This window comes from Callorhinus ursinus, unplaced genomic scaffold, assembly GCF_003265705.2.
Source record: "Callorhinus ursinus isolate GAN/ISIS: 27379988/994484 unplaced genomic scaffold, GSC_fseal_2.0 scaffold22, whole genome shotgun sequence".
Taxonomy (NCBI): domain Eukaryota; kingdom Metazoa; phylum Chordata; class Mammalia; order Carnivora; family Otariidae; genus Callorhinus; species Callorhinus ursinus.
In genome coordinates this window covers 6,858,245-6,880,270 of record NW_027397084.1, presented here as the reverse complement: position 1 = coordinate 6,880,270, position 22,026 = coordinate 6,858,245, and positions in this window count along the sequence as shown.

The following is a 22,026-nucleotide window of genomic DNA, read 5'->3' as shown; positions in this document are numbered from 1 at the left end:
ACAGATGGGCAACAGATACGTGAAGAAATTCTCAACATCACTATTCATCAGGAAAATGCAAATCAAAACCACAATAAGATATCCCTTCATACCAGTCAGAATGGCTAGAATCAAAAAGACAAGAAATAACAAGTGTCAATAAGATTGTAGAGAAAAGGGAATGCCTTTGCACATTGGTGGGAATGTAAATTGGTGCATCCACTATGGAAAACAGAGGATCTGCCAAAAATTAAAAATATAAATACCATATGATCCAGTAATTCCATTAGGAATTCCAAAGGAAAAAAGCAGTAATTTGAAAAGCTATATGCATCCCTGTTTATTGCAGCATTATATACAATAGCCAAGATATGGAAATAACCTGTCAACAGATAAACGGATAAAGAAGACATATTATATACATATATATAAAGGAATATTACTCAGCCATAGAAAAGAATGAGATCCTACTTTTTACAATAGCATGGATGGACTTACAGGATATTATATTAAGTGAAATAAGTCAGAGAAAGACAAGTATCATATGATTTCACTTTTTTTTAGGGCTTTAGCATCAACATTTTTTTTATTTAAATTCAACTAGTCAATATGTAGTACATCATTAGTTTTGATATAATGTTCAATGATCCATTAGTTGCGTATAACACCCAGTGCTCATTAAATCACATGCCCTCCTTAATTCCCACCACCCAGTTACCCAATCCCCCCACCCTCCTCCCTATCCTCAACCCTCAGTTTGTTTCATGGAGTCAAGAGTCTCTCATGGTTTGTCTCCCTCTCTGATTTCTTCCCATTTAGTTTTCCCTCCCATCCCCTATTGTCCTCTGCACTATTTTTTTATATTCCATATATGAGTGAAACCATATGATATTGTCTTTCTCTGAATGATGATTTCACTTAGCATAATACCCTCTAGTTCCATCCATGTCGATGTGAATGTTAGGTAATCATCCTTTCTGATGGCTGAGTAATATTCCATTGTATATATGAACCACATCTGCTTTATCCATTCATCTCTTGAGGGACATCTCAGCTCCTTCCAGTGTTTGGCTATTGTGGACATTGCTGCTATGAACGTGGGGGTGCATGTGTCCCTTCTTTTCACCACATCTGTATCTTTGGGGTAAACACCCAGTAGTACAATTCCTGGGTTATAGGGTAGCTCTATTTTTAACATCTTGAGGAACCTCCATACTGTTTTCCAGAGTGGCTGCACCAGCTTGCATTCCTACCAACAGTGTAGGAGGGTTCCCCTTTCTCCACATCCTCACCAACATTTGTTGTTCACTGTCTTGTTAATTTCAGCCATTCTAACTGGTGTAAGGTGGTATCTCATTGTGGTTTTGATTTGTATTTCCCTGATGGCAAATGATGTGGAACATTTTTTCCTGTGTAGGTTAGCTATCTGGATGTCTTCTTTGGAAAAATGTCTATTCATGTCTTCTGCCCATTTCTTGATGGCTTATTTGTTTTTGGGGTGTTGAGTTTGGCAAGTTCTTTATAGATCTTGGATACCAGCCCTTTATCTGTTTTGTCATTTGAAAATATCTTCTCCCATTCCATAGGTTGCCTTTTAGTTTTGTTACCTGTGTCCTTTGCTGTCCAGAGGTTTTAATTTTGATGAAGTCCCAATAGTTCATTTTTGCTTTCATTTCCTTTGCCTTTAGAAATGTGTCTGGCAAGAAGTTGCTGCGGCCATGGTCAAAGAGGTTGCCGCCTGTGTTCTCCTCTAGGATTTTGATGGATTCCTGTCTCCCATTAAGGTCTTTCATACATTTTGAGTTTATCTTTGTGTATGGTGTGAGAGAATGGTCTAGTATCATTCTTCTGTATGTGGCTGTCCAATTTTCCCAACAACATTTATTGAAGAGACTGTCTTTTTTCCATTGGATATTCATTCCTGCTTTGTTGAGATTAGTTGACCATAAAGTTGAGGGTCCATTTCTGGGCTCTCTATTCTGTTCCATTGATCTATGTGTCTGCGTTTGTGCCAGTACCATGCTGTCGTGATGATCACAGCCTTGTAATATAGCTTGAAGTCAGGCATTGTGATGTCACCAGGTTTGGTTTTCTTTTTCAACTTTCCCCTGGTGATTTGGTCTCTTTTCTGGTTCCATATAAATTTTAGGATTGTTTGTTCCAGCTCTGTGAAAAATGTCAATGGTATTTTGATAGGGATTGCATTGGATGTGTAAATTGCTCTGGGCAGCAGACATTTTAAAAATGTTTATTATTCCAATCCATGAACATGGAATGTTTTTCCATCTCTTTGTGTCTTCCTCAATTTCTTTCATAAGAGTTCTGTAGTTTCTAGAGTACAGAACTTTTACCTCTTTGGTTAGGTTTATTCCTAGCTATCTTATGGTTTTTGGTGCAGTTGTCAATGGGATCAACTCCTTAATTTCTCTTTCTGTCTTCAGTCACATTGTTAGTGTGTAGAAATGCAACTGATGTCTGTGCATTGATTTTGTATCCTGCGATGTTGCTGAATTGCTGTACAAGTTCTAGCAATTCTGGGGCAGAGTCTTTTGGGTTTTCCACATAAAGTATCATGTCATCTTTGGAGAGAGTTTGACTTCTCTGCCAATTCAAATGCATTTTATTTTTTTGTTGTCTGATTACAGAGGCTAGGACTTCTTAGTACTATCTTGAACAACAGTCATGAGAGTGGGCATCCCTGTCATGTTCCTGACCTTAAGGGAAAAGCTCTCAGTTTTTCCCCATTGAGAATGATATTCACTGTGGCCTTTTCATAGATGGCTTTTATGATAGTGAGGTGTGCTCCCTCTATTCCTATACTTTGAAGAATTTTAATGAGGAAAGAATACTATATTTTGTCAAATGCTTTTTCTGCATCTATTGAGAGGATCATATGGTTGTCTTTATTAATGTGATCTATCACATTGATTGATTTGCAAATGTTGAACTACCCTTGCAGCCCAGGAATAAATTCCACCTGGTCATGGTGAATAATCCTTTTAATGTACGGTCGGATCCTATTGACTAGTATCTTGGTGAGTATTTTGGCATTCATGTTCATCAGGGACATTGGTCTGTAATCCTCCTTTTTGGTAGGGTCTTTGTTTGGGGGATCAAGGTAATGCTGGCCTCATAGAACAAGTTTGGAAGTTTTCCTTCCATTTCTATTTTTTGAAACAGCTTCAGTAGAATAGGTATTATTTCTTCTTTAATTGTTTGGTAGAATTCCCCTGGGAACCTATCTGTCCCTGGACTCTTGTTCTTTGGGAGGTTTTTGATTATTGCTTCAGTTTCCTTGCTGGTTATTGGTCTGTTCAGATTTTTCTCTCTTCCTATTATAGTCTTCATAGTTTATAAGTTTCCAGCAATGCATCCATTTCTTCCAGACTGCTTAATTTGTTGGCATATAGTTGCTCACAATATGTTCCAACAATTGTCTGTATTTCCTTGGTATTGGTCGTGATCTCTCTCCTTTCATTTTACTAATTTGGATCCTTTCTCTTTTCTTTACAGATAAGTTGGGCCAGAGGTTTATTGGGCCAGAGGTTTATTGATCTTATTCTTTCAAAGAACCAGCTTCTAGTTTCATTGATTTGTTCTACTGTTTTTCTGGTTTCTATTTCATTGATTTCTGCTCTAATCATTATTACTTCTCTTTTCCTGCTTGGGTTAGGCTTTATTTTCTGTTCTCTCTCCAGGTCCTTTAGGTATAAGGTTAGTTTGTGTATTTGTGATTTTTCAAATTTTTGAAAGAGACTTGGATTGCTATGTACTTCCCTCTTAGGACTTTATCGCATAGGTTTTGGACTTATGTGTTTTCATTTTCGTTTGTTTACATGAATTGTTTAAGTTCTTTAATTTCTTGGTTGACCCATTTATTCTTTAGCAGGATGCTCTTTAACTTCCAAGTGTTTGAGTTCCTTCCAAATTTCTTCTTGTTATTGAGTTACAGTTTCAAAACATTGTGGTCTGAAAATATGCAGGGAATAATCTCAATCTTTTGGTATTGGTTGAGACCTGATTTGTGAGCCAGTATGTGATCTTTTCTAGAGAAAGTTCCACATGCACTTGAGAATAATTAGTATTCTGTTGATTTAGGATAGAATGGTCTATATATATCTGTGAAGTCCATCTGGTCCAGTGTGTCAAAGTCCTTGTTTCTTTGTTGATCTTCTGTCAGAAGAGATTCTGACATCTCTTACTACAGTCTTTGGTTTAAAATCTAATTTGTCTGAAATGAGGATGGCTACCCCAGTCTTTTTTTTTTTTTTGAGGTCCATTAGCATGGTAAATGGTTCTCCCCACCCTCATTTTCAATCTGGAGGTGTCTTCAGTTCTAAAATTAGTCTCCTGTAGATAGCATATGGATGGCTCTTGCTTTTGTATCCAATCTGATACTCTATGTCTTTGGTTTGAGCATTCAGCCCATTTACATTCAGAGTAACTATTGAAAGATATTAATTTAATGCCACTGTAATGCATGTAAAGTCCCTGCTTCTGTAGATTGTCTCGGTTACTTTCTGGTGTTATTCTTGGGGTCTCTCTTTGCTTACAGAATCCCCCTTAATATTTCTGGCAGGGTTGGTTTGGTGGTCACATATTCTTTCAGTTTCTGTCTGTCCTAGAAGCTCTTTGTCTCTTCCATTCTGAATGACAGCCTTGTTGTATAAAGTATTCTTAGCTGCATGTTCTTCTCATTTAGTAAACTGATTATATCTTGCCAGCCCTTTCTGGCTTGCCAGGTTCTGTGAATAGGTCTGATGTTATTCTGATGTTCCTCCCTCCATACATAAGGAACCTCCTTTCCCTAGCTGCTCCAGGATTGTTTCTTTGGCTCTAAGATTTGCAAACTTCTCTATTATATGTTGGGGTGTTGATCTATTTTTATTGATTTTGGGAGTGGTTCTCTCTGCCTATTGGACATGGATGCTTGCTTCCTTCCCCAGATTAGGGAAATTCTCAGCCATGATTTCTTCAAATATACCTTCTAGTCCTCTCTCTCTCCACCCCTTCTGTGATCCTGATAATACAGACACTGGTTCATTTCAAGGCATGTTTAAATTCTCAAAGCCTTTCTTCATGGGCTACTAGTTGTCCTTCTCTCCTTTCCTCTGCTCCCTTCCTTTCCATCAGTCTGTCCTCTAGATCACTTATTCTCTCTTCCATCTCATTGACCCTAGTTGTTAGAGCATCCAATCTAGACTGCATCTCATTCATAGCATTTTTAAGTTTGGCCTGATTAGATCTCATTTCTGCCCTTAGGGATTCTGCACTGTCATTTATTCTTTTTTCAAGCTTAGCTATTAACTTTATAATTGCTTGCCTGAATTCCATCTCTGACATCTTACTTATATCCATTCTGATTAGCTCTGTGGCAGAGAACATTGCCTCTGGCTCTTTTCTTTGTAGTGAGTTCCTCCTTCTAGTCATTCTGCCCATGGAAGGATGGGTAAGTGAATGAACTGAGTCTAAAATATCAACCACAACCCAAGCAAAATGCCCCTTAGAAAAAGTCTAAAGTGGTTGGAAACCACCACATAAAAGCACACAAAGCCAAAATGCAACAAAACTATATATATAAAAAAAGGGGGTGGGAGAAGAAAGACTATACTCTCACAAGGTGGACAAAGCAGGGTGGTCCATTTGTTCCTGATTGAATTTTGGTCTGTGTGTTAGAAGACACTACATCGGAGGGGTGATGAACCATGAGAGACTATGGACTCTGAAAAACAAACTGAGGGTTCTAGAGGGGAAGAGGGTGGGGGGATGGGTTAGCCTGGGAATGGGTATTAAAGAGGGCTCGTTCTGCATGGAGCACTGGGTGTTATATGCAAACAATGAATCATGGAACACTACATCAAAAACTAATGATGTAATGTATGGTGATTAACATAATAATTAAAAGAAAGACACTATATCCCAAAATTGTAAAGAAAGCAACATTTATATTTCTATAAAAATAAAATTTAATAGAGAAAAAGGGACTAGAATGAAGCATATATCTTTAAAATGAGAGGTGAAAAAAAAAGTTAAAAGGTGACTTAAAAATATAAGCTGGTGGGGCACCTGGGTGGCTCAGTCGGTTAAACATCTGCCTCTGGCTCCGGTCATGATCCCAGGGTTCTGGGATCAATCCCCGCATTGGGCTCCCTGCTCAGTGGAGAGCCTGCTTCTCCCTCTCCCTCTGCCTGCTGCTCTGCCTACTTGTGCTCTCTCTCTCTGTCAAGTAAATAAATAAAAAATAAATAAATAAAATCTTTAAAAAAATATATATATATATGCTGGTAAAATAGGAATCTAATTGTAACAGGAAAAAGGTAAAGAAAAAAAAGAAATGGAAAATTTTATACTGAAGGATAAATGAGTTGTGAGGAAACACTTGTAGCTCAATATACTGTTTTCCCCTGGTGCTGGGGTTTTACAGTCTCCTGGGATCCATAAGCTTGTCATTCACTGGTTCTTGCAGTCTGTCTTCTGAGGGAGGGGCCCGTTGTGCTGTTTCTTAGGTACCTTTGCCCAGGCAGAGTTGCCCCACCCCTTGTCAGGGGGATGGGCTTAATCTAAGCTGGTCTTCTGTGTGACTTTTGTTCCCTGGCAGCTTTCCATGCCTCTTCAGAGGGTCAGAGCAAAAATGGCCATGACTGGATCTCCTGTCCAGAGCCACAAGTTCAAGGTCCCCCTCTTCAATAAACTCTCCAGGTCAAACCATCTCCACTTCTGTGTGCACCATGCTCTGCAGAAACCCATGGGTCATGCCCACTGCAATTCTCCTTGTGGGTTCCTAGGGACCCTCGAGTGTCTCTGCATTTTGTATCTTTAAGACTGCAAGCATTTGTGGGTTCATGTGTGCACCCTGCTCTGCTGCTCCCAGGTCATGGCTGGGTGCTGCCCTACTGTCCTTTCCAGGGCCACTGCCACCCTGAGAGCTGTTGCCTGGTCATGGACACAGCTGTTTCGACCCTCCAAAGAATTGGTAACTGGCCCGCATGTTCCAGTCTTTTTCCGTGTGCTCAAAGAGCAGTCTTGCTATCGGTGGGCTGCAGGTTTATGGAGACCAGAGCTGAGAGTCCCTCTTGGGCTAGCTGACCATAACCAGTTTCCCCACTCCACTGCTGTGAACTCTATTGGTTCAGGTACCCCCATTCTTTTTGTGTCTCCTGGGATCCTGAGACCACAGTGACCCACAGAGAATTCTGCCTTTTCCATTCCCTGAGTTCCTTTCGGAAAGGGATATCTGTCACAGGAGATTTCTAAGGGTTCCAATTTTGTACTCCAGTGTGATGTCACTTTTCAGTAGCCAGCTTATGGTGGCTCCCTCCCCCCTCCATTTATCTTCTGATATTTTCCCACAGATTCACAACTCCACACCTCCTACCTTGCAAAATGCAGTCCTTTTTCTGCTTATAGATTTCCACATATATTTTCTTACGTCTCAGGCTGAATTTGTGGGTGTTCAGAATGGTTTGATAGATATTAAGCTAAATTTGAGGGACCAGATGAAACAAGGTCCCCTACTCTTCTGCCGTCTTGCTCCCCTTCCTCTAGAATTGATTTCATTTATATGTAGAATCTAAACAAACCAAGCAAGAAATAAACCAGAACCAGAGCCATAAATGCAGAGAACTGATGGTTGCTAGGGGAAGTACAGCATCATGAATATAGTCAAAGGTATTGTAACAAACTTTTATATTAATAGATTGTAGCCATATTTGTGATGAACAAAGCATAATGTAGTTATGCTTATACTATAGTAGCAGATAATTCAGACACAGACAAGGTGAAGGCAGGGATCTGAGGGATGTCTGGGACACATGAGGGGAGATGTTTCACTCTTCTCTGAGGGCTTCCTGAATAGCAGCAGGCACAAACTCCTCTTTTCAGGAACTAGAGAGGCGGCTGATGTCATTTCTCCCTCCATCCTCCGCCCATCAGCACATAGAGACTTCAGGGAGCAGCATAGTGGCCACAGTGGAGGCTTGAGCCACTTACACCAAGCCCCAACCCCCACACCCTGCAGGTGCTTTTTCACTAGCACAAGTGTGCCTGAGAGCCAGAAGAGTAGTGCCCCCCACAGAGGACCAGCACAAATCCCCCAGATATACTAAGTCTACTGACCAGAGTGCTGCAAATCTTGAATTTTAATGGAAATAGAATCTAGCCTCTTTTAACAAGCAGATCAAAACACACCTAGTTAAAATTCACCACACACTAGACAAAGTCCGAAAACTTCCTACTGTAGTTAAGGAAAAACTGCAGAGGACTAACCTGAGGAAAGAGCAGTCAAAACACAATAGTGGAGTGTATGGAGCATACACCAGAAACATGTCCTAAAGTGCTAGGCCCTGGACAGTATATGATCTTCTTCTTAATATAGCCTTCACTTCAGGATCAGGAAGCAAAGCTGACTTTCCTAACACAGAGAAGACAGAAACATAGACAAAATGCCAAGCTGGAGGAATTCATCCCAAAAGAAAGAACAAGAAAAGGTCACCCCCAGGATCTAATCAAAAGAGATAGAAGTAATTTACCTAAACTAGAATTTAAAACAACAGTCATAAGGACACTAGTTGGGCTTGAGAAAAGCATAGAAGATACCAGGGAGTCCCTTACCATAGAGGAAAAAGACCTAAAAGATAAGCAGGCCAAAATTAAAGAATTCTATAACTGATATGAAAACTGACTGGATGTAATGATCACAAGGATGGAAGAAACGGGGGAATGAATAAGTGATGTAGAAGATAAAATTATGGAAAATAATGAAGCTGAAAAGAAAAGGGAAATAAAAATATTGGATCATGAATGCAGACTCAGGGAACTCAGCAACTCCATAAAACATAATAACGTTTGTATCATAGGAGTCCCAGAAGAAGAGAAGGTAAAAGGGGCAGAAGGTTTATTTGAGCAAATTATAGATGAAAAATTCCCTAATCTCAGGAAGGAAACAGACATCCGTATCCAGAATGCACAGAGAATTCCCATCAAAAACAACAAAAGCAGACCAATACCAAGACATATTGTAGTAAAATTTGAAAAATACAGATACAAGAAAAAAATCCTGAAAGCAGCAAGGGAAAAGAAATACTTAACCTACAAGGGAAGACAAAAAGGTTAGCAGCAGATCTATCCACAGAAACTGGCCAGAAGAAAGTGGCACGACATAGTCAATGTTCTGAATGAGGAAAATATGTAGCCAAGAATGACAGCAAGACGTTTAGAATAGGAGAGATAAAGAGTTTCCCAAACAAAAACTAAAGGTGTAACTGAACACTAACCCAGCCCTGCAAGAAATATTAAAGGGAACTCTTTGGGAAAAAGACACCAAAAGCAACACAGAGTAGAAAGTATCAGAGAAAATCTCCAGAAATGACTTTACAGGTCATACAATGGCATTAAATACATATCTACTAATAATCACTATGAATGGAAAAGGATTAAAAGCACTAATCAAAAGACATAGGTTATCAGAATGGATTAAAAAACAAACAAACAAACAAACCAAGATCCATCATATGCTGCCTACAAGATTCACTTTAGACCTAAAGACACCTACAGACTGAAAGTGAGGGGATGGAGAACCATTTATTACACTAATGGACTTCAAAACAAGCTGGGATAGCAATCCTTTTATCAAATAAACTAGATTTAAAAGCAAACACTGTAATAAGAGATGAACAAGGGCACTATATCCTAATAAAGGAGTCTCTCCAACAAGAAGATCTAACAATTATAAATCTTTATGCCCCCAATGTGGGAGCACCTAAAAATATAAATCAATAACAATTTTAAAGAAACTTATTGATAATAATACAATAAAATAGGGTACTTTAACATCCCATTTACAACAATGGACAGATCATTTAAATAGCAAATCGACAAGGGAACAATGACTTTGAATGACACACTGGACCAGACGGACTTAATTGACATATTCAGAGCATTTCATCCTAAAGCAGAATACACATTCTTTTCAAGTGCACATGAAACATTCTCTATAATAGATCACATACTGGGTCACATATCAGGCCTCAACAAATGCAAAACAATTGAGATCATACTATGCATGTTCTCAGACCACAAGGCTGTGAAACTTGAAGTCAAACAAATTTGAAAAGACCATGAATACATGGAGGTTAAAGAACATCCTGCCAAAGAATGAATGGATTAACCAGGAAATTAAAGAAGAAATAAAAAATACATGGAAGCAAACAAAAATGAAAACACAACAGTCCAAAACCTTGGGATGCAACAAAAGTGGTCATGAGAGGGAAGTATATAGCAATATAGGCCTCCCTCAAAAAGAAAGAAAAATCTCAAACCTAACCTTACACCTAAAGGAACTAGAAAAGGAATAGCAAATGAACCTTTAAAGCCAACAGATGAAGGGAAAAAAATAAAGATTAGAACAGAAACAAATGATACAAAAACAAACAAAATAGAACAGATCCATGAAACTAGGAGCTGAAAGAATAAAATTTATAAACCCCTAACTTATCAAAATTGATAAACCCCAGACTTATGAAAAAGAAAAGAGAAAGGACCCAAATAAATAAAATCATGAATCAAAGAGGAGAGATCACAACCAATACCAAAGAAATACAAACAATTTTAAGAAAATATTATAAAAAATTATATGCCAACAAATTGGTCAATCTGGAAGAAACGGATAAATTCCTAGAAACATACAAACCACAGAAACTGAAACAGGAAGAAACAGGAAACTTGAACAGACCCATAACCAGCAAAGAAATTGAATCAGTAATCAAATATTTCCCAACAAAGTCCATGGCCAGATGACTTCCCAGGGGAATTCTACCAGACATTTAAAGAAGAGTTAAGGGGCTCCTGAGTGGCTCAGTCGTTAAGCGTCTGCCTTCAGCTCAGGTCATGATCCCAGGGTCCTGGGATCAAGCCCCGCATCGGGCTCTGCACAGCGGAAAGCTTGTTTCTCCCTCTCCCACTCCCCCTGCTTATGTTCTCTCTCTCACTGTGTCTCTGTCAAATAAATAAAATCTTTAAACAAAATAAAGAAGAGTTAAAACCTATTCTCAAACTATCCAAAAAAAAAAGAAAAAAGAAACATTACAAAAACTCCCAAACTCATTCTATGAGACCAGCATTACCTTGAATACAAAAACAAAGACCCCACTAACAAGGAGAACTGCAGACCAATATCTCTGATGAACATGGATGCAAAAATTCTCAACAAGATACAGCAAATCAATTCCAACAGCACATTAAAAGAATTATTCACCAAAATCAAGTTGGATTTATTCCTGTTCCGCAAGTGAGAGTCAATATCCACAAATCAATCAACATGATATACTACATTAATAAAAGAAAAGAACCCTATGAGCCTCTCAATAAATGCAGAAAAAGCATTTGACAAATACAGCATCCTTTCTTGATAAAAACCCTTAAGAAAGTAGGAATAGAAAGAACATACCTCAACATCATTAAGGCCATATACAAAAGACTCACATCTAGTATCCTCAATGGGGGAAAAACTGACAGCTTTTTCCCTAAGGTCATGAACAAGACAGGAATGTCCACTCTCACCATTGTTACTTCACACAGTACTGTAAGTCCTAGCCAGGGCAATCAGACAACAAAAAGAAATAAAAGTCTTCCAAATAGGAAGGGAAGATGTCAGACTTTCACTATTCAGAGATGACATGATACTCTATTTAGAAAACCTGAAAGACTCCACCCAAAAACTACTAGAACTGATACACAAATTCAGCAAAATTGCAGGATACAAAATCAACATATAGAAATCTGTTGCACTTCTATACACCAATAATGAAGCAGCAGAAAGAGAAATCAAGGAATCAATCCCATTTACAATTGTGCTCAAATCCATAAAATACCTAGGATTAAACCTAACCAAACAGGTAAAAGATCTGTACTCTGAAAACTATAGAGCACTGATGAAAGAAATCAAACATGACAAAAGAAATGGAAAAACATTCCATGCTCATGGATTGAAAGAATAGTGGTAAAAAAAAAGTCTATATTATCCAAAGCAATCTATACATTTAATGAAATACCTATCAAAATATTACCAGCATTTTTCACAGAGTCAGAACAAAGAATCCTAAAATTTGTATGCAATCACAAAAGACCCTGAATAGCCAAAGCAATCTTGAAAAAGAAAAGCAAAGCTGGAGGCATCACAATTCTAAACTTCAAGTTATATTACAAAGTTGTAATGATTAAAGAAAACAGTATGGCAATGGCACAAAAACAGACACATAGATCAATGGAAAATAATAGAAAACCCAGAAATGGACCCAACTATATGGTCAACTACTTTTTGACAAAGCAGGAAGGAATATCCAATGGAAAAAAAGACAGTCTTTTCAACAAATGGTGTTGGGAACACTGGATAGCATCATGTAGAAGAATGAAACTGGACCACTTTCTTACCATAAACAAAAATATACTCAAAATGGATCAAGGACCTAATGTGAGACAGGAAACCATCAAAATCCTAGGGGAGAACAGAGGCAGCAACCCCTTTGAAATCAGTTGTAGCAAATTCTTACTAGACATATCTCAGGAGGCAAGGAAAATAAAAGCAAAAATGAACTATTGGGACTTCATCAACATTAAAAGCTTCTGAACAGCAAAAGAAACAATCAGCAGAACTAAAAGGCAACATTTGGAATAGGAGAAGATATTTATAGATGTCATATCTGACAAAAGGTCAGTATCCAAAATCTGTAAAGAACTTAAACTTAACCAAATAATAATAATGCAGTTAAGAAATGGGCAAAAGACATGAATAGACACTTTCCCAAAGAAGACATCCAGGTGGCTAACAGACATATGAAAAGATGCTCAACATCTCTTATCACCAGGGAAATACAAATCAAAACTACAACGAGATATCTCACACCTGTCAGAATGGCTAAAATCAACACCACAGGAAACAGCAGATTTTGGCAAGGATGTGGAGAAAGGGGAACCCTCTTACACTGTTGGTGGGAATGCAAACTGGTGCAGCCACTTTGGAAAACAGTATGGAGGTTCCTTAAAAAGTTAAAAATAGACCTACCCTTCAACCCAGTTAAATAAAACTAGGTATCTACCCAAAGGATATAAAAATACTTATTTGAAGGGAAACATGCACCCTTATGTTTACAGCAGCATTATCACAATAACCAAATTATGGAAAGAGCCCAAATGTCCATCAGCTGATGAATGGATAGAGAAGAAGAGGTGTGTGTATACACACATACATATGTATATATAAAGAGAAGTGTATATATAGAGAGATATATAATATAGAATATTAATTAGCAATCAAAAAGAATGAAAAACTTTGCCATTTACAATAAAATGGATGGAGCTAGATTGTATTATGCTAAGCAAAATAAGTCAGAGAAAAACCAATACAATATTTCATTCAGATATGGAATTTAAGAAACAAAACAGATAAACATGGGAAAGAAAAAAAAAGGGAAGGGGAAGTAAACCATAAGAGACTCTTAACTATACATAACAATGTGAGGGTTGCTGGGGGGAGGGTGGGCAGGGGATGGGCTAAATGGGTGATGGATATTAAGGAGGGCACTTGTGATAAGCACTTGATGTTATATGTAAGTGATGAATCACTAAATTCTACTTCTGAAACCAATATTACACTTTATGTTAACTAAATAGAATTTAATAAACCTGAAAAAAATAACGCTGCTATAATTTATTTTTGAGTATGGTGTAAGACAGTAATCCAGTTTCATTCTTTTGCATGTTGCTGTCCATTTTTCCAATTTCCTTTTTTAGGAGACTGTGTTTTTCCCATTAGATATTTTTTCCTGTTTTGTCCACGATTAACTGACCATATAGTTGTGGATTCATTTCTGGGTTTTCTATTCTGTTCCACTGATCTATGTGTCTGTTTTTATTCCAGCACCATACTGTCTTGATGACTACAGTTTTGTAATACCTGTTGAAGTCTGGAATTGTGATGCCTCCAGCTTTGTTTTTCTTTTTCAAGATTGCTTTGATTATTCAGGATCTTTTGTAATTCAATACAAATTTTAGGATTGTTTGTTCTGGCTCTGTGAGAAATCCTGGTGATATTTTAATAGGTATTGCATTAAATGTACAGATTTCTTTGGGTAATATAGACATTTTTACCAATATTTGTTCTTCCAATCCATGAGCATGGGATGTTTTTCCATTTCTTTCTGTCATATTCAATTTCTTTCATTAGTGTTTTAGAATTTTCAGAGTATAAGTCTTTTACCTCTTTGGTTTAGTTTATTCCTAGGTATCTTATTGTTATTGGTGCATTTTTAAATGGGATTGATTACTTAATTTCTCTTCCTGCTGCTTTATTATTGGTGTATAGAACTGCAACAGATTTCTGTATGTTGATTTTGTATCCTGAGACTTTGCTAAATTTGTGTATCAGTTCTAGCAGTTTTTGGGTGGAGTCTTTCAGGTTTTCTTTGTATGGTATCATGTCATCTGCAAACAGTAAAAGTTTTATTTCTTCCTTGATGATTTAGATGACTTTTATTTCTTTTTGTTGTCTGATTGCTCTGGCTAGGACTTCCAGTACTATGCTACATAACTGTGTTGAATAGACATCCGTGTCTTATTCCTGACCATAGAGGAAAATCTCTCCATTTTACTCCATTTAGGATGATATTAGCTGTGGGTTGTTCATATACGGCCTTTATGATGTTGCGGTATCTTCCCTCTATCCCTATTTTGTTGGGGGTTTTATCATAAATGGATGTACTTTGTCAAATGATTTTCTGCATCTGTTGCAATGGTCATATATATTTTCCCTTTTATTAATATGGTGTATCACATTGATTTATGAATATTGAACCACCCTTGCAACCCAGGAATAAATCTCACTGGATCATGGTGAAATGTATTGTTGGATTCAGTTTGCTAGTATTTTATTGAGAATTTTTTCCATCTATGTTCATCCGGAAAATTGGCCTGTAGTTCTTCAGTGGGAGCTTTATCTGGTTTTGATATCAGGGTAATATTTGCCTCATAGAATAAATTTGGAAGTTTTCTTTCCTTTTCTATGTTTTGGAATAGTTTGAGAAAAACTGGTATTAATTCTATAAATATTTGGTAGAATTCACCTGTGAAGCCATCTGGCCCTGGACTTCTGTTGGGCGGTTTTGATTATTAATAAATTTCTTTGCTGCTTATGAGTCTGTTCGTTTCCTATTTCTTCCTATTTCAGTTTTCATAGTTTATATGTTTGTAGGAATTTATCCTTTTCTTCCAGGTTGCCCAGTTCATTGGCATACAGTTTCTCATAATATTCTCTTATAATTGTTGCATTTCTGTGATGTTGGTTGTTATTTCTTCTCTCTCATTTTTATTTTATTATGAGCCCTTTAGCTTTTTTTTTTATAAGTATGGCTAGAGATTTATCCATTTTATTAATTTTTTCAAAGAGCCAGCTCCTGGTTTCATTGACATGTTCTATTGTATTTTAGTTTCTATGTCATATATTTCTGCTCTAATCTATATTATTTCCTTCCTTCTTCTCACTTTAGGCTTAGTTTTTATTTTTCTAGCTCCTTTAGATGTAAGGTTAGGTTGTTGGAGATTCTTGTTTTTTTGTGGTAGGCCTGTATTACCATACACTTCCCTCTTAGGACTGTTTTTGTTACATCCCAAAAGTTTTAGACCATTGTGTTTTCAATTTTGTTTATAAAAGAGAGAGGGAGAGAGAGAATCTTAAGCAGGCTCCATGACCAGTGCAGAGCCTGATGTGGGGCTTGATTCCACACCCTGAGATCATGACCTGAGCTGAAATCAAGAGTCAGGTGCTTAACTGACTGAATCATCGAGGCACCCCATTGTGTTTTTATTTTCATTTGTTTCCATGTATTTTTAAATTTCTTCTTTGATTTCCGGGTTGACCCATTCAGTGTTTAATAGCATGTTGTTTAACCTCCAGGTATCTGTGGTTGACTTCTAGTTTTATAGTGCTGTTGTCAGAAAAGTTACATGGTATGATTTCAATCTTTTTTCTATTTGTTGAGATCTGTTTTGTGACCTAATGTGTGATTTATTCTGGAGGATATTCTATGTGCTCTTGAAAAGAATGCATATTCTTTTTTTTTTTTTTTTTAGGATGTAATGTTCTGACTTCATCAAATGTATTAACATTTGTATTATAGGCCTCCCAGAAGAAGAAAAGAGAAAAGGTGGTAGAAAATTTATTTGAAGAAATAGCAGAAAACCTCCCTAATCTGGGGAAGGAAACAGACATTCAGATCCAGAAGGCACAGAGAACTCCCATCAAAATCAACAAAGCAGGCCAATACCAAGGCATATTGTAATTTTCAAATTACAGTGACAACAAAAAAATCTTAAAAGCAGCAAGATAAAAGAAATCCTTAACTTAAAAGGAAAAACCCTTAAAGCTAGCTGGAGATTTCTCAATGGAAACTTGGCAAGCCAGAGGGGAGTGGCATGATATATTCAAAGTGCTGAATGGGAGAAATCTGCAACCAAGCAGACTTAACCAGCAAAGTTAACATTCAAAATAGAAGATAAAAAGTTGGGCACCTGGGTGGCTCAGTTGGTTAAGCAACTGCCTTCGGCTCAGGTCATGATCCTGGAGTCCCGGGATCGAGTCCCACATCAGGCTCCCTGCTCAGCGGGGAGTCTGCTTCTCCCTCTGACCCTCTTCCCTCTCGTGCTATCTCTCATTCTCTCTCTCTCAAATAAATAAATAAAATATTAAAAAAAAATAAAAAGTTTCCCAGAAAAACACAAAAGGAATACATGACCACTAAACCAGCCCTGCAGGAAATATTAAAGTAGACTCTGAGTGCAAAGGGGAGACAAAATGTTACAAAGACAGGAAGGGATCAGAGAGACTATGGACTCTGAGAAACAAACTAAGAGTTCTAGAGGGGAGGGGGGGGTGAGGGGATGGATTAGCCTGGTGATGGGTATTAAAGAGGGCATGTACTGAATGGAGCACTGTGTGTTATACACAAACAATGAATCATGGAACACTACATCAAAAACTAATGATGTAATGTATGGTGATTAACATAATAAAATTAAAAAAAAGGATCAGAGAAAATCTCCAGAAACAATGGCAATACAAGTAATAAAATGACACTAAATACATATCTATCAATAGTTATTTTGAATGTAAACAGACTAAATGCTCTAATCAAAAGACATATGTTGTCAGAAGGGATAAAAAAAAATAAGACCCATCTATATACTACCGACAAGAGATTCACTTTAGACCTAAAGACACCTGCGGACTGGAAGTGAGTGTGTGGAGAAATATTTATCACATGAACAGATGCCCAAAGAAAGCCAGGGTAGCAATACTTATATTGGACAAACTAGACTTTAAAAGGAAGAACAGAAAAAGAGACAAAGAAACGCATTATATAATCATAAAGGGAAGAATCCAACAAGAAGATAGAACAATTGTATTATTTGTGCACCCAACATGGAAGTGCCAAATATATAGAGCAATTAATAAGAAACACATGAAGAAACTAATTGATAGTTAACGAAATATAGGAATATCAATACCCCACTTACCTCAATGGACAGATCATCTAAACAGAAAAAATAAACAGGAAATTTTAAAAAAATCTACCTTATTTTCCTTCTACACATCATGATTTGATTGATCATCACATTTATACTAACGAGATTGTTTTATAGCTCTTTCCAAGGTATTAACAGATCTGTGACACGACAGGCAAAATTAGGAAGAATGAGAAATTCAAATAATTTTATTGTGAAAATTCAGATAATAAAAAGAAAATTAACCATTGGTTTAACTTTCATTACTATTCATCTTTATGTAGGTAAATACTTTATTAATAGTAATACAGTTTTCTTGTAAGAAATGGGAAATCATTTCAGAGTTTTGAAAAGAAAAATGACCCAAAGGCATATGAAGAAAGCAAAATTTAAGGAAGACTGGCTTGTGCTATCTAGAAACCTAGAGCACACAACGACAGCTACTTACACCTCTAAGCACAGAATGTACCATTGAGGTCACTATATTTTGTATCCACATCTGTAAACATTTGCTATGCTCCCTGAAGAATGGAAGAATGTTGTGATCATTCTTACAGAGGACAGGTAAGTATCCTGGATTTTTAAATGATAGAATTAGGAAGGGAGAGTTGCACATAGTGTTATAAAGGGTACACAGAGGAAACAATGATTTTCAGCCTATTTTTTTTGCCACATTTTAGTATTTAAAAAACCTGGGGTCGTACTTGGAAAAATTACCTGACATAAAATACTGGAGTACTTGCAATCCTATTAAGCCATCATGCTCTACAATTGGCTAATCCTAAAATCTGTGAAATCCCACTGTCACTGTTTTCTCCTATATAATCAGGAGATAAAGTTATTCAACATATTTCTTTGCTGTCAACTTGATGGCATATGTCTTAATTCTCAGGTTCACAAGTAGTACCTGGGCTGCAGCATGTCCTATGCCTCACTCAGCAATATGATTTTTATGACAAGACTTGTTATAAAAATATATATATCCTGAATTATAACAAAAACACATTTCATTTGTTGATCAAAATTTGGCAAAAGCTATAAAAAGTTTGGGCTACACCATGGCACCTACGTCAAACTGGCTATGTCCTTTTAAGATGAATATATATACATATGTATGCATATATAAAGAAATTTGCACGTATGTATTATTCCACCATGCACACTTTCTATCCCTAGAAATAGAGGACATTTATCCAGAATAACCGGTTCAACAAAAGAAAGAATGATACTCAGAGATAAAGAAACAATAAGTCACATCACACAAATAAATAAGAACTTTGAGGGGATTTTCTTAAACTCATATGGGATGTTATGATTTACAAAGCATTTTTTTAAAAAACACATGTGATTTATTTTATTATAAGAGGCAACTTACTGTATTTTAAAGTACATGGACTTGAAAGTCAGATGGATTCCAGTTTGAATCTTAACTAGTAAAAGAGGACCAAGTAACAAATATTCTGGGGCCAGTTAATAACCAGTTGGAGTCTCACTTGCATCAGTGACGAAATGAGGGAAATCATAACTACCTGTCAGAGTCATGGTGAAGAATATAAATATATGAAACTCTTAGCTTACAGTTCTGACAACATCACTCAGCAAAGACAGAGTGAGAGGTAAGCCGTAAGCATTGTACTTATTGTGAAAATTCCAGCTAATGTCTTAGTGCTTGAACCTTAGAGACCACCTCAGGCACTGCCCTGGGCATCAAACAAGTAGCCCAATAAGTTTTATGGTCAGGAGAAACTTTACTATATACACGGATGGTGGGGGACATTTAGCTAGATACTCAGAGATAAAGGAAAATTTACTAAATAAGTTGAATCATTTTATCTCCTGAGTTCACATTTTTCTTACTGCTTAAGAAGGAAATTCAAATATCACAGAACAGAAACAGGATCTTAAGAATTATGCAGGTTCAGAAAAATTGCTTGCTAATTTCTGTATTCCAGTTGAATTTCAATTGAAGTATAATTAGGGATCTCCTTATAAAAGCCAAGTATTTTTACACTTAACACATTCTCTACGTAACCTTTTAAAATTACTGGGACATTTGTCAGGGCAGGAAAATGTCAACTACTTCAGCTTATCTCTCAAGTTATATTATTCTTTTCTGTCATAAATAGAAAAGTATAAATGGAAGAAAATTAGATTTTTAGATTTGTAGTAGCTATAGTCTCATACAACAAAATAATGACTCCATAGGTTGTGGGTTTTGTGAGTTACTATTAGTTTGGCATAAATTTCAAAGTCAGAACTATTGACTTAGGACAATCCTACTTCTACAAAACCTTTAACTTATTTTTTTAATAAATAATATTTAAGATTTTAAGTTTGTGGCTCCAATATTATGATTGAAGGGACATTAAGTCGGTAGTTGGTTTATATATTTGTTTACGTGTGCTTAGTAATCACAATAGAATATGTGTAGGCTAACCTAATTTGGGAAATACACATCATTTTGCCCTCTTCTGTGGAGATATTGTATCAATTCTCTTCTCAGTGTCACAGCAAATGCTGTGGTTCAATGTCAAATCAGAAAATGTTGACTTAAAAGTGCCCAGATGTTTATCTGAAAATATAAACTTTTTAGTACAAGACTGAGTTCTAAATTGGATTATAAATAATGATGCTATGAATACTGAAATGCAGAGATCTTTTCAAGTGAATGATCTTGTTTGTTTAGGCTCGGCAGTTTAATGAATTTTACTTTTTTTTTTTAAAGAATCTGCAAGTTTTACTTAAAAAATATGTTTCTTTAATTAGATTATGAATTTTATTTATCATATAAAAGTATCATTTGATGGGAAACAAATGTAGCTCCAGTCCTCATTTCAACCCTGTCACAGCCCAAAGGGGACCATTCCGCAGGGGAGAGTATGGCTGGCTAGCCCTGAAGTTGGGGGAACTGTGAACAGCCACAGGGTTGCCTTACTCCTTGAACTTCCACTCTTTGCAGAACATGGGGCAAAGCTGCTGCACCTGCTGTGCATTGAGCCACTTGAGAATACAGTGCATGTGGTAGCAATGGGAGCACTGACCCCACACCAAGGGGACAGCCATGGCAGGGCACCTTGCCTTCCTAGCAGCAGCCATTGAAGTCCATCTCAGAGATGCCGAGTCCTCCTCCTGGGCCACCCAGAGCCAAGTGGCCACACCCTTCCAGCACTTAATCTTTACCTTCAAGGTGGTGGAGGCTTCCTAACCACGTGCTGCCCTGCCCACCTTCTGTTTTAGTGTTTTCATTTTTTTAAGTATATTCCCAGAAATATAATTTCTAGATCATAAGTTAGTTCTATGTTTAGTTTTTTCTTTGAGGATCTTCCATACTGTTTTCCATTATAGCTATACCAATTTACATTCCCACAGTGTACAAAATTTCCTTAGCATTTGTTATCTTTTGTCATTTTTATGGCCATTCTAACAGGTATAAGGTGATATTTCATTGTGGTTTTAATTTACATTTCCCTAATGACTAGTGATATTGAACATTTTTTCATGTACCTGTTGGCCTTTCCTATCTTTGGAGAATATCAATTTAGGTCCTTTGCCAATTTGTTAATTGTGTTTTGTTTTGCTACTGAGTTACATGCATTCTTTATAGGTTTTATATGTTAACCCCTCATCAGATATACCATTTGCAAATATGTTTTCTCATAAGTTGTCTTTTCACTTTGTTGGTTTCTCTTGTTGTATAGCAGCTTTTTAGTTGATGTAGTCTCGCTTGTTTATTTTGTTGTTTATGTCTTAGGTGTCCTATCCAAAAAAATTATTACCAAGACCCTGTCATGGAGCTTTATTTCTAGGTTTTCTTCTACAATTTTCATAGTTTCAGGTCCCACATTTAGGAGTTAAGTCTAAGTCACATTTTGAGTTAATTTTTCTGACTGATGTAACATACGGGTTTAGTTTCTTTTACATGTGAATATCCAGTTATCTAGCACCTTTTATTGAAAAGACTGTCTTTTCTCCATTGAATATTCTTGGTTCCTTTGTCAAATATTAATGGACCTTATATGCTTGGGTTTATTTTCTGGGCTCTTGATTGTTTCATTGGTCTACTGGACTCCTTTTACACTAGTAACATATGGCTTTGATGACTATATCTTATAGTGTAGCTTGAAATCAGGAAGTGTGTGATGAGGAGTCCTGCTTTAGTTCTTTCTCAGGATTTCTTTGGCAATTTAGGGTCTTTTGTGATTCCACGTAAATTTTAAGAGTGTTTTTTTTCCTCCTTTGAAAAATGCCATTAGAATCCTGATAGGGATTGCTTTGAATCTATAGATGACTTCTGGTAGTATTGATATTTTGTATTAATTTATCTAATCCATGAATATGGGATGTTTTTCCATGTGTCTTTTTCCATTTCTTTAATCATTGTCTTATAGTTTTTAGAGTAGAGATATTTCACTTCCTTTAATTTCTATTATTTTTGATGCTATTGTAAATAAGATTTTTCAGAGAATTCACTGTGTATAAAAATGCTATTGATTTTTG